Raw genomic sequence first — 14165 nt, forward strand, 5'->3', positions numbered from 1 at the left:
CACTGCTACTCCAAATACAAGTTCTGGCTATAAGGGAAGATGGACGTTGTGTGCTAAATGCAATAGGCATCATCCGGGAGATTGCCTAAAGAGGTGTGATAAGTGTAAGAAGAATGGACACTTAGCTGCAGAATGTAGAGTTGGTTCGAATATGTGTTATGGGTGCGAAAAAGTTGGTCACTTTAGGAAGGATTGTCCGACTGCAAGTAAGAGTGCTGAACCTGCTAGAGGAAGAGCTTTTAACATCAACTCCAAGGAGGATCGTGATGATCCTAAGCTAGTCACGGGTATGTTTCTACTCGATAATCATCATGCTTATGTACTTTTTGATTCTGGAGCTGATAGAAGCTTTGTGTCTAGAGATTTTTTCCATAATCTTAAGAAATCATCATTAGAAAACTTGTACTCTATAGAACTAGGGAATGGTAATCTAATGAGAGTTGATAAGGTCTATCGTGATTGTACTTTGGTTTTGGCTGGAGCGATGTTTAGAATATATGTGATACTGATTAAGCTAGGAAGTTTCAACCTCGTGGTTGGAATGGACTGGTTAGCTGAGAATAGAGACGACATTGTTTGTCATCAGAAAGCGATTATTATACCTGTTACCGAAGATGAACCTTTGATGGTGTATGGAGAGTGAAGCAATACACCGTTACACTTTATTAACTGTTTGAAGGCTCAGAAACACATAAGAAAGGGGTGTCTTGCTATGCTGGTTCACGTGAGCAAAACTGAATCTGAAGGTAAGAAACTCGAAGATGTGCCGATTGTTAGAGAATTTTCTCGATGTTTTTCTAGATGAGTTACCCGGATTACCCCCGCATAGAGATGTAGAATTCCAGATTGATTTAGTACCTAGAGTAGCACCAGTGGTGTGCACACCGTATAGACTTGCACCACCAGAATTGCAAGAGCTGTCTAGTCAACTACAAGAGATTTTAGACAGGGGATTCATTCAACCGAGTACTTCGCCCTGGGGAGCTCCAGTACTTTTTGTGAAGAAGAAGGATGGATCTATGAGGCTCTGTATTGACTACAGGGAACTGAATAAGTTAACTATCAAGAATAGGTATCTGTTGCCAAGGATTGATGACTTGTTTGATCAATTGCAAGGATCCGCATGTTACTCTAAGATCAATCTGAGGTCAAGTTACCATCAGATGAAAGTAAAAGAGACAGATATACCGAAGACAGCATTTAGAACACGCTATGGACATCAAGAGTTTACAGTAATGTCGTTTGGATTGATGAACGCACCGGCTGTGTTCATGGATCTCATGAACCGTGTGTGTAAGCCATATATGGACAAGTTTGTTATTGTGTTTATTGACGATATTCTGGAGTATTCAAAGAACGTAGATGAACATGAGCAACATCTCCTTTTGTTACTAGAGATGCTCAGGAAGGAGCAGTTGTACGCGAAATTTTTGAAGTGTGAATTTTGGCTGCGAGAAGTGCAATTTTTGGATCATATCGTAGGTGTCAATGGTATTCAAGTTGATCCTGCGAAGATAGAAACGGTTAAGAAATGGGAGATTCCTAAGTCACTAATGCAGATACGATAATTCTTAGGTCTCGCCAGTTATTATAGAAGATTCATTGAGGGATTTTCTACAATTGCCTGACCGTTAACAGCATTGACTCACAAGGGTAAGAAGTATGAATGGACAGAGTTGCATGAGTCTGCATTTCAGTTGTTAAAAGAGAAGTTAACTACTGCACCGATTTTGTCTTTACCCGAAGGAACCGAGGACTTCGTGATTTATTGTGATGCTTCACGAAAGCGATTTGGTTGCGTGTTGATGCAACGTAAGAAAATGATTGCATATGGATCACGACAATTGAAGATACGTAAACAGAATTACACTATGCACGATTTGGAACTTGGTGATGTGGTCTTTGCACTGAAGATGTGGAGACATTACTTGTATGGTACTAAGTTCACTGTTTTCACAGATCACAAGAGCTTACAACATATTTTCGATCAGAAACAGCTTAATAAGAGGCAGAGATGTTGGATTGAGCTATTGAATGACTACGACTGCGAGATTTTCTATCATCCTGGCAAGGCTAATGTAGTTGCAGATGCCTTGAGTATGAAGGAAAAGGTTAAGCCCATCCGAGTTAGAGCATTGAATATGACTGTTCGAAGGAACCTTACTTCTCAGATACGCGATGCACAGCTAGAGGCATTGAAAGAAGAGAACGTTGCTATTGAGTCACTCAAAGGAATGGATAAGAAATTAGATGTTCGAGAAGATGGAACCCGATATTTCATCGACAGAATTTGGGTACCAAAGTTTGGAGGATTAAGGGGACTAGTGCTAGATGAGGCACACAAGACAAGGTATTCTATTCACCCTGGATCTGACAAGATGTACCAATATCTTAAGGCACTGTACTTGTGGCCTAACATGAAAGCTGATATCGCTACCTATGTTGGTAAGTGCTTGACTTGCGCAAAAGTCAAGGCTGAGCATCAGAAGCCGTCAGGATTGCTGATACAGCCAGAGATTCCCAAATGGAAGTAGGAAAATATTACTATGAATTTTATCACTAAGTTACCCAAGACTGTGGGAGGTTATGATACGATTTGAGTTATCATTAGGGCTATAAATGAGCCAAGCTGGCTCGTGAGCTACTCGAGCTCGGCTCGTTAAAAACTCGATTCGAGCCGAGCCTAAACGAGCTCGAGCTCGAGCTCGAGCCTAAGTTAGGGATCGTTTAATAAATGAGCTCGAGCTCGAGCTTTAGATGTCGAGCTCGATTAGGCTCGCGAGCCTAAATGAGCTTAAATATATTTATATATTTTTTAATTTTTAATTTATATTATTATATTAAAAACTAAAAATATATGTTAAAATTAATACTAAATTAAATTAAATTTTGAAACATGTATTCTGATTTCAGTTCTTACGTGTCACGCCAAATCCCAAAACCAATTAAATATGTTGACGTTTCCTTTTCCCCAAAATCCAAATAAACGATTTGATTTCCAATTGAATATTAAACACTAATATCTCATATATTTTTTCTCATTCTATTAGTTTCTTTAGCCTACAGCCCTAACCTTCGGACCTTCCTTCTCAAATGTTCGTCGTCACTTCGCCGGAACACCTTGCTTCTCGATGTAAGTTTGCATGCAACAAGTCTATTTAAATCATCAGTTATGCTTATTTATAATAGTTAGACTTAATTAATTATTAATTTTGACATCGATTCATATTTTTAGACCTTGATATCGATTTATGCTTTATAGAAATGAAAGTGTGGTACTCTTGTAGTCTTATGTGAAATTAGGTTTTGATGGAAGTGAGGTTCTTCCTACTCGTGATCAACCAGATAACATAAATGGGGGTGAACATGAAAGTGTTGGAGAGGGAAATGAAGAAAATTGTAATGAGGAAGATGAAGTGGCAGTGAATAATAAGCGTCGAAAGACTTCGAGTATCTGGGATGAATTTGTTGTTGTCACTCTTAAAAATGGCTTGGAAAAAGTTGAGTGCATTCATTGTAAGAAACAATTGGGTAAGTCAAAAAGTGGCACTACATCAACATATAGGCGTCACTTAGAGAATTGTTTGAAACGCCAAAAATATCAAAGAACTCAACAGATGTTAAATTTTCAAGCTGTTGCGGATTTGGAATATGACAAGCCTTCTCCGTTGATTCCACCAAATGTAAAGTATGATCCTAACAAGATGAGAGAAGCAATTGCATCCTGGATAATGGGAACTGAGCAACCTTTTAATGTTGTGGAAGATGACTTGTTTGTTTTCATGATAAAGACTGCTAATCCATTATTTGAGAAAGTAAGTAGGGTAACAACAAAAGCAGATTGTATCAAGGTTTATGAGCATGAGAGAAAAAGGTTGAAAGCCCTTACAAATACCACTTCAACTATCAGTTTGAAAACTGATTGTTGGAAGTCATCTCATCAAAGGATTGAGTACATGGTCATAACTGGACACTTTATTGATTATAAATGGAGGTTTGATTGAATTTTTAATTAATAATTTGATTTTTATGATTTATTGTTAAGTAATTATTTGGTTATAGTTTTAACAACTAATTGTATATTTTTGTCACAGATTACATAAGCGTGTGTTAAATTTTGTTCATGTTCCTCCTCCTCGTACTGGGCGCGATATTGCAGATGGCATTTACAAATGTTTGAAGGATTGGGGAATCGAGGATAAGGTATTCTCTATCTCTGTTGATAATGCGTCATATAATGACAGGGTGGTTGAGACTTTGAGAAAAAATTTCTCCTTATAGAGAAAGCTTCCTTGCAAAGGTAGGTTGCTTCATGTTAGATGTTGTGCACATATCTTGAATATTTGTGTTAAAGATGGACTTTCAAAGATCGATCATGTTATCGAAGAAGTTAGAGAAGCAGTAAAGTATATTAATTACTCTGAGGCGAGAACCCAAACATTTGCGAATGTTGCACATCAACTAAAAGTACATGATAGAAAGTTATTGATTGATGTTCCAACAAGGTGGAACTCCACATATGATATGTTGTCTCTGGCTCTTAAGTTCAAAGATGTTTTCCCAGGGTATTTTTAAAGTTTGTATTTTTATATAATACATTTTTATTGTATAAGTTTTTATCATCATAATATTTATTAACTTTGAAGTGTTTTTTAGCTATGCAGAGTATGAAATCAAATTTCAAAACTTACCAACAGAACAAGATTGGGAAAATGTGGCAAAAGTTTGTGAAATTTTGAAAGTTTTCAAGGTTTAGAATTGATTTATATATCATTGCTATTTCTTTTAAACTTGGTTTAGTAATAGAATGTTGATTCATTGCAATTTCTTTTTTGTTATTCATAGGTGTGCACTAATATCATCTCAGGAAGTCATTATCCTACTGCCAATTTGTACCTTATTGAGGTTTATAAAATTAAACAAGTATTGGATGATGGTGCAAGGTCCGAAGATCAGTTTATTCGTGACATGGTGAAAGCTATGAAGGTAAAGTTTTACAAGTATTGGGGGGAGTGCCATTTACTTATGGCTATTGCATCTGTTCTCGATCCAAGATTCAAAAAATGGTTAACTGGAATGTCATACCATATTCTATATGCACCAGATCAAGCTGTCAAGAACATTAAAGAAGTGGAGGATGCACTTGAGGATATGTATAATGAGTATAGGGAGATGCATGATGCATCGGTGAAAGAAGCTGCTACAATTGGCATTGGATATTCTAAAGGATGCAACTATGAAAGGTATAGTGAATACGCTTCAAATGGAACGGGATGGCAAGAATATGAGAAATTTATTAAAGGAGTAGATTTACAGAAGCCACAAGTGTCTGAACTTCAAATCTATTATGATGAAGGGTTACACATATTACAAGGAGGAATGGACTCGTTTAATGTTTTGGAGTGGTGGAACATTCATAAGATGGAGTTCCCTGTTTTATCGAAAATGGCAAAGGATGTACTTGCTATTCCAATATCTACAGTTGCATCTGAGGCAACTTTCAGCGCCGGAGGTAGAGTTAGTTAACCATTCCGATCATTGTTAGCACCTGAAATGGTAGAAATGTTGCTTTGTGGAGGTGATTGGGTTAGACGAACGTTTGAGTTAAAGAAGAAAGTCAAGGTACATTATTTGATCTTAATATGTATATGATATGTATGTATTTTTTTTCGTAACTAGCTGATTTTTTTTTTTTTGGAGGAACTACCCATAGAGATTTTATTGCCTGATGTGAAGCGTTCAACTTGAAGGTAACAAAACTTGAAGGAACTACCCATAGAGATTTTATTGTCTGATAGTTTTTGTTGACTTACTAAACTGTTTCTATACACATGTTCTTCTTTTTACTTGTATTATTGAGTTTAAGCTTAGAAGTCATTTGAGATTAGTACTAATATCTAATTTATCTTTATTAATGCAGGGTTCTTTTTCATGTAATTCATCTTTGGAGCTTATTTAACTTGGAATGGAGACGTACATATTTTTGATCTTGCATAAAGTTGCTTTTGGTGCAGATTGTTTTGTTCCGTGTATGGTTTATTTTGCATGTTTGTTATGATGTTGAATTTTTGTACTATGCCATGAGAAGTGATGAATTTTTATAATCAACTTTTCCTTTATTACGAGTACTTAAATTAGAGGATGTTATTTACTTTTTTTGTGAATGAAATTATGAGCAGTAACAAATTTATTAACGAGCTCCAGGTTTTTCTTAATGAGCCGAGCTCAATTCTAGCTTAAGCTCAATTAATCAAATAACGACCCGAGCTCGAGCTTTTTGAATTAATGACGAGCCGAGCTCGAGCTTAAAGCCTAAGGCTTGAATCGAGTTGAGCTCGAGCTCGAGCTTTTTGAAACCTAAACGTGCCGAGCTCAAACACTACCAAGCTCGGGCTCGGCTTGGCTCGTTTACAGCCCTAGTTATCATTGATCATCTCACAAAGTCTGCTCATTTTCTACCAATTAAGGAAACGGATAAGATGGAGAAGTTGGCACAGATCTATATAAAGGAAGTGGTTTCCCAACATGGAGTGCCGATTTACATCTAGATTCTGGCAAGCTTTGCAAGATGCCATGGGAACATGAGTATAACATATCACCTGCAGACCGATAGTCAAAGCGAGAGAACCATCCAAACGTTAGAAGATATGTTGAAAGCGTAAGTTATTGACTTTGGAATTGGATGGGATAGACATCTACCGTTAGTAGAGTTCTCTTATAACAATAGTTATCACGCAAGTATAAAGGCAACGCCTTTCGAAGCACTGTATGGCAGAAAGTGCAGATCACCTGTATGTTGGACTGAGTTAGGAGATAGTCAATTGAATGGTCCTGAGATTATACACGAAACGACTGAGAAGATCGTGCAGATATAAGAGAGACTGAAAATGGCACGAGATCGTCAAAAGAGTTATGCCGATATTAGAAGGAAAGATTTGGAATTTCAGGTTGGAGACAAAGTTATGCTCAAAGTATCACCTTGGAAGGGTGTAGTGCGTTTTGGTAAAAGAGGTAAGTTAAGTCCGAGATATATTTGACCGTTTGAGATTACCGAGAGAATTGGACCGGTAGCATACAGATTGAAACTACCATAAGAACTCAGCAAGATTCACGACACTTTTCATGTTTCTAACTTGAAGAAATGTTTATCAGACGAAAGTTTGGTAATTCCTTTAGACGAGATATAGGTTGATCCTAAGCTTAATTTCGTTGAAGAATCTGTTGAGATCATGGACTGTGAGGCCAAACAACTAAAGCAAAGCAGAATCCCGATCGTTAAAGTTAAATGGAACGCCCGTAGAGGACCAGAATTCACATGGAAGCGTGAAGATCAAGTGAGACTGAAGTATCTGCAACTGTTTCCCGAGAAGACGACTACGGAAGACATACAATAAAATTTCGGGATGAAATTTTTCATAACACGTGGGTAATGTAACAACCCGAATTTTTTCGTTTACTATCGTTACTTGTCCGTTAAATATTTAACGGTGTTTACTTAGACTTTGTTATTTAACAGAATTAAATGCATACTTGATCGTAGTGGACTACTTGAATTAATATGTTATATTCATTTATGAACTTATTTCGGATAGCGTAATAACTAGAAAACGTTACGATTAAGTTAATCGCCTAGAAAGCTTTTCAGTTTACGGAACTCTGTTAAACGATAAAATAATTATTTTTAATAATTATTAACTTTAAGAAAAACTTATTGTGGTTTCGTTTCATCGACTAGATAATGTTCCGGAGACCCGGTACGGTTAACGGCATTCGAAATGGACCACGCGCGTACGAGTTAGTAGATAAAATGAGCTCATGGACCCCCCCCCCCCCCCCATGGAGACCCACGGCCGAAACCCCCATGGACACCCCTTATGGACTTAATTTTGGGCTTATAATTGATTAAGTGATTAAATTAGGCCCTAAAGACTAGACTATAAATAAAAAATTTGTTCTGTAAACCCTCACACACAAGCTAGTCGACTTTTTCTTCCCTCTCCTCTCTTGGCCGTCAACTTCCACCATCCCCATCACCACTCAAACTTCAAAATTAGACAAAGTCTTGTGCATCAAAGTTGCTCGTTACATCATTCTACAACTAGTATTGTGCATTGATTGTGCTAGAAAGGTATAATTGCAAACCCTAATTTCTATAAATCAGTTTTTGTGTCAATTACATAGTGTAATCGAGTCTAGTGCTCAATTAATGATGTCTTGTGTTATCGTTTATCGTTTAATTGCTCGATTGATGTTGTTTGCATGAAAAATGAATTTGCATTTTAAATATGATAAAATTGACTTGTGATCTGATCTTTTATGTTATCTAGATGGAAAGGTATCGAAAACTATTGAATTTGGACTTTGATTTTGCTTGATTTCGTTATCGTATGCTCAAGTTATGTGTAATCGAAGTTTTCGTTAGGGTTTACATGATATCCGAATTTTCTGACTTGTATGCTTTGTGAATTGGCTAATTAAAAGTGTACTACTATAATCCTTGTGAAAAATCATGCATGTTAGACATAAGATTCACATCAAAAGCTTTTGTGATGCTCTCGGTGCGTCAAAACGAAGATTCATGTTTAAAGAGAGCTGAAACTGTTTTCGAATGTGATAAAAAATTTCTAGAGTGAACTAGAAATTGATTCAGGATTTGACCTTCTGGAATATGTTATTTTAGATGTTCCTTGATGTTTTACATTTGTATACTAACTTGCGAAAATGTGATTTGCCATGAGATATAAGCTTGACCAAATGACATGTCTATTTGTTGACAAAACTGAAGGGTCTGTAAATATTGGTTAAACTGTACGAATTGGCTATAGAGATGTGCTTAATTATTTTATCACTAAAACTTTGAGATTTCTGGAGTAATCTCCAATTGGCCGTTCATCAATATATATTTTCTATATTTTTTGAGAAATGTTTCAAAACTGACGCGCGTGCTGAAACTGATTTGGTAAACCGTAACTATACCTTTTCTAAAACCCAACTTGTAGATATCGTATGAGACTTTGGACAGACTTATTGGAATTGATTTTGAGTCTAGTTGTGATCTGGGGTTTGCTATGATTTTATGAATTATGTGCTATGAGTTATAGTTGTATCTTTCTACGAAGTACGTTTTTTAAAGACATGTGTTAAACTGTGAATGTGCAATTTGCTTATATATGAGCTGTAAAGTGTTACATGACCTAGGTTTGACATGTTGACCATGTTTGCATGAACTAATGAGATGTTTGATTTTAGTTGACCACTTTGACCGAGTTGACTTTTGGTTTGACTTTGGTTTACTTTTGTTGACTTGCTTGGATTAGTTGACTTTTACTTGTTTGTTGAGTCAGTCTGAGCACTAGGACTTTGTGTACGCTATGGGTTGACATAGTATGACCTATATGTATACTTAAGATGACCTATTTGACTAGGTTGCGTTGTTCAGTCGAGATTGTTCGACTTCCGTACGGTTCTTACTAAGAGATTTTCAATGCTTTTGCTAAGGTGAGTCTACAGTCTGTAACATCCCGTTTTTCCCGTACGTATCAAAAGGTACCTACTTAATCATTTGTACGTTTATAATGAAATGTCCCGTTCTTATTGATTAAAAACGTTCCATATTAATTGATTTTGTTGCGAGGTTTTGACCTCTATATGAGACGTTTTTCAAAGACTGCATTCATTTTAAAACAAACCATAACCTTTATTTCATCAATAAAGGTTTAAAAAGCTTTACGTAGATTATCAAATAATGATAATCTAAAATATCCTGTTTACACACGACCATTACATAATGGTTTACAATACAAATATGTTACAACAAAATAAGTTTCTTGAATGCAGTTTTTACACAATATCATACAAGCATGGACTCCAAATCTCGTCCTTATTTAAGTATGTGACAGCGGAAGCTCTTAATAATCACCTGAGAATAAACATGCTTAAAATGTCAACAAAAATGTTGGTGAGTTATAGGTTTAACCTATATATATCAAATCGTAACAATAGACCACAAGATTTCATATTTCAATACACATCCCATACATAGAGATAAAAATCATTCATATGGTGAACACCTGGTAACCGACATTAACAAGATGCATATATAAGAATATCCCCATCATTCCGGGACACCCTTCGGATATGATATAAATTTCGAAGTACTAAAGCATCTGGTACTTTGGATGGGGTTTGTTAGGCCCAATAGATCTATCTTTAGGATTCGCGTCAATTATGGTGTATGTTCCCTAATTCTTAGATTACCAGACTTAATAAAAAGGGGCATATTCGATTTTGATAATTCAACCATAGAATGTAGTTTCACGTACTTGTGTCTATTTTTTAAATCATTTATAAAACCTGCATGTATTCTCATCCCAAAGATATTAGATTTTAAAAGTGGGACTATAACTCACTTTCACAGATTTTTACTTCGTCGGGAAGTAAGACTTGACCACTTGTTGATTCACGAACCTATAACAATATATACATATATATCAAAGTATGTTCAAAATATATTTACAACACTTTTAATATATTTTGATGTTTTAAGTTTATTAAGTCAGCTGTCCTCGTTAGTAACCTACAACTAGTTGTCCACAGTTAGATGTACAGAAATAAATCGATAAATATTATCTTGAATCAATCCACAACCTAGTGTATACGTATCTCAGTATTGATCACAACTCAAACTATATATATTTTGGAATCAACCTCAACCATGTATTGCTAACTCCAACATTCACATATAGAGTGTCTATGGTTGTTCCGAAATATATATAGATGTGTCGACATGATAGGTCGAAACATTGTATACGTGTCTATGGTATCTCAAGATTACATAATATACAATACAAGTTGATTAAGTTATGGTTGGAATAGATTTGTTACCAATTTTCACGTAGCTAAAATGAGAAAAATTATCCAATCTTGTTTTACCCATAACTTCTTCATTTTAAATCCGTTTTGAGTGAATCAAATTGCTATGGTTTCATATTGAACTCTATTTTATGAATCTAAACAGAAAAAGTATAGGTTTATAGTCGGAAAAATAAGTTACAAGTCATTTTTGTAAAGGTAGTCATTTCAGTCGAAAGAACGACGTCTAGATGACCATTTTAGAAAACATACTTCCACTTTGAGTTTAACCATAATTTTTGGATATAGTTTCATGTTCATAATAAAAATCATTTTCTCAGAATAACAACTTTTAAATCAAAGTTTATCATAGGTTTTAATTAACTAACCCAAAACAGCCCGCGGTGTTACTACGACGGCGTAAATCTAGTTTTACGGTGTTTTTCGTGTTTCCAGATTTTAAATCATTAAGTTAGCATATCATATAGATATAGAACATGTGTTTAGTTGATTTTAAAAGTCAAGTTAGAAGGATTAACTTTTGTTTGCGGACAAGTTCAGAATTAACTAAACTATGTTCTAGTGATTACAAGTTTAAACCTTCGAATAAGATAGCTTTATATGTATGAATCGAATGATGTTATGAACATCATTACTACCTTAAGTTCCTTGGATAAACCTACTAGAAAATAGAAAAATGGATCTAACTTCAACGGATCCTTGGATGGCTCGAAGTTCTTGAAGCAGAATCATGACACGAAAACAAGTTCAAGTAAGATTTCCACTCGAAATAAGATTGTTATAGTTATAGAAATTGAATTAAAGTTTGAATATGATTATTACCTTGTATTAGAAAGATAACCTACTGTAAGTAACAAAGGTTTCTTGATCTTGGATGATTACTTGGAATGGATTTAGAAAACTTGGAAGTAAACTTGCAATCTTGGAAGTATTCTTAATTTTATGAAACTAGAACTTTTGGAATTTATGAAGAACACTTAGAACTTGAAGATAGAACTTGAGAGAGATTAATTAGATGAAGAAAATTGAAGAATGAAAGTGTTTGTAGGTGTTTTTGGTCGTTGGTGTATGGATTAGATATAAAGGATATGTAATTTTGTTTTCATGTAAATAAGTCATGAATGATTACTCATATTTTTGTAATTTTATGAGATATTTCATGCTAGTTGCCAAATGATGGTTCCCACATGTGTTAGGTGACTCACATGGGCTGCTAAGAGCTGATCATTGGAGTGTATATACCAATAGTACATACATCTAAAAGCTGTGTATTGTACGAGTACGAATACGGGTGCATACGAGTAGAATTGTTGATGAAACTGAACGAGGATGTAATTGTAAGCATTTATGTTAAGTAGAAGTATTTTGATAAGTGTATTGAAGTCTTTCAAAAGTGTATAAATACATATTAAAACACTACTTGTATATACATTTTAACTGAGTCGTTAAGTCATCGTTAGTCATTACATGTAAATGTTGTTTTGAAATCTTTAGGTTAACGATCTTGTTGAATGTTGTTAACCCATTGTTTATTATAACAAATGAGATGTTAAATTGTTATATTATCATGATATTATGATATATAATATATCTTAGTATGATGTATATACAGTTAAATGTCGTTACAACGATAATCGTTACATATATGTCTCGTTTCGAAATCATTAAGTTAGTAGTCTTATTTTTACATATGTATTTCATTGTTAATACACTTAATAATATATTTACTTATCATTTAACATAATTAACCAAGTGTATCAATATCTTAATATGATTCATATGTACCTAGTAAGACGTTGTTATAACGATAATCGTTATATATATCGTTTTCGAGTTTCTTAAATTAATAGTCTCATTTTTATGTATATAACTCATTGTTAAAATACCTAATGAGATAAATACTTATAATAAAATCATGTTAACTATATATATAACCATATATATGTCATCGTATAGTTTTTACAAGTTTTAACGTTCGTGAATCACCGGTCAACTTGGGTGGTCAATTGTCTATATGAAACCTATTTCAATTAATCAAGTCTTAACAAGTTTGATTGATTAATATGTTGTAAACACTTAATCATGTAAATAACAATTTCATTTAATATATATATAAACATGGAAAAGTTCGGGTCACTACAGTACCTACCCGTTAAATAAATTTCGTCCCGAAATTTTAAGCAGTTGGAGGTGTTGACGTATCTTCTGGAAATAAATGCGGGTATTTCTTCTTCATCTGATCTTCTCGTTCCCAGGTGAACTCGGGTCCTCTACGAGCATTCCATCGAACCTTAACAATTGGTATCTTGTTTTGCTTAAGTCTTTTAACCTCACGATCCATTATTTCGACGGGTTCTAATTTGAAATTGGAGTTTTTCGTTGATTTGGATTTCATCTAACGGAATAGTGAGATCTTCTTTAGCAAAACTTTTCTTTAAATTCGAGACGTGGAAAGTGTTATGTACAGCCGTGAGTTGTTGAGGTAACTCAAGTGGGTAAGCTACTGGTCCGACACGATCAATAATCTTGAATGGTCCAATATACCTTGGATTTAATTTCCCTCATTTACCAAATCGAACAACGCCTTTCCAAGGTGCAACTTTAAGCATGACCATCTCTCCAATTTCAAATTCTATATCTTTTCTTTTAATGTCAGCGTAGCTCTTTTGTCGACTTTGGGCGGTTTTCAACCGTTGTTGAATTTGGATGATCTTCTCGGTAGTTTCTTGTATAATCTCTGGACCCGTAATCTGTCTATTCCCCACTTCACTCCAACAAATCGGAGACCTGCACTTTCTACCATAAAGTGCTTCAAACGGCGCCATCTCAATGCTTGAATGGTAGCTGTTGTTGTAGAAAAATTCTGCTAACGGTAGATGTCGATCCCAACTGTTTCCGAAATCAATAACACATGCTCGTAGCATGTCTTCAAGCGTTTGTATCGTCCTTTCGCTCTGCCCATCAGTTTGTGGATGATAGGCATTACTCATGTCTAGACGAGTTCCTAATGCTTGCTGTAATGTCTGCCAGAATCTTGAAATAAATCTGCCATCCCTATCAGAGATAATAGAGATTGGTATTCCATGTCTGGAGACGACTTCCTTCAAATACAGTCGTGCTAACTTCTCCATCTTGTCATCTTCTCTTATTGGCAGGAAGTGTGCTAATTTGGTGAGACGATCAACTATTACCCAAATAGTATCAAAACCACTTGCAGTCCTTGGCAATTTAGTGATGAAATCTATGGTAATGTTTTCCCATTTCCATTCCGGGATTTCGGGTTGTTGAAGTAG

General features: G+C 35.1%; 1 pseudogene; it reads left to right on the forward strand.

Moving 5' to 3' along the window:
• Nucleotides 1-761: 761 nt before the first annotated feature.
• On the forward strand, nucleotides 762-5526 carry LOC139870469 (zinc finger BED domain-containing protein RICESLEEPER 4-like; annotated as a pseudogene).
• Nucleotides 5527-14165: the final 8639 nt, after the last annotated feature.

This window comes from Rutidosis leptorrhynchoides, chromosome 10 (genome assembly GCF_046630445.1).
Source record: "Rutidosis leptorrhynchoides isolate AG116_Rl617_1_P2 chromosome 10, CSIRO_AGI_Rlap_v1, whole genome shotgun sequence".
Taxonomy (NCBI): Eukaryota; Viridiplantae; Streptophyta; class Magnoliopsida; order Asterales; family Asteraceae; genus Rutidosis; species Rutidosis leptorrhynchoides.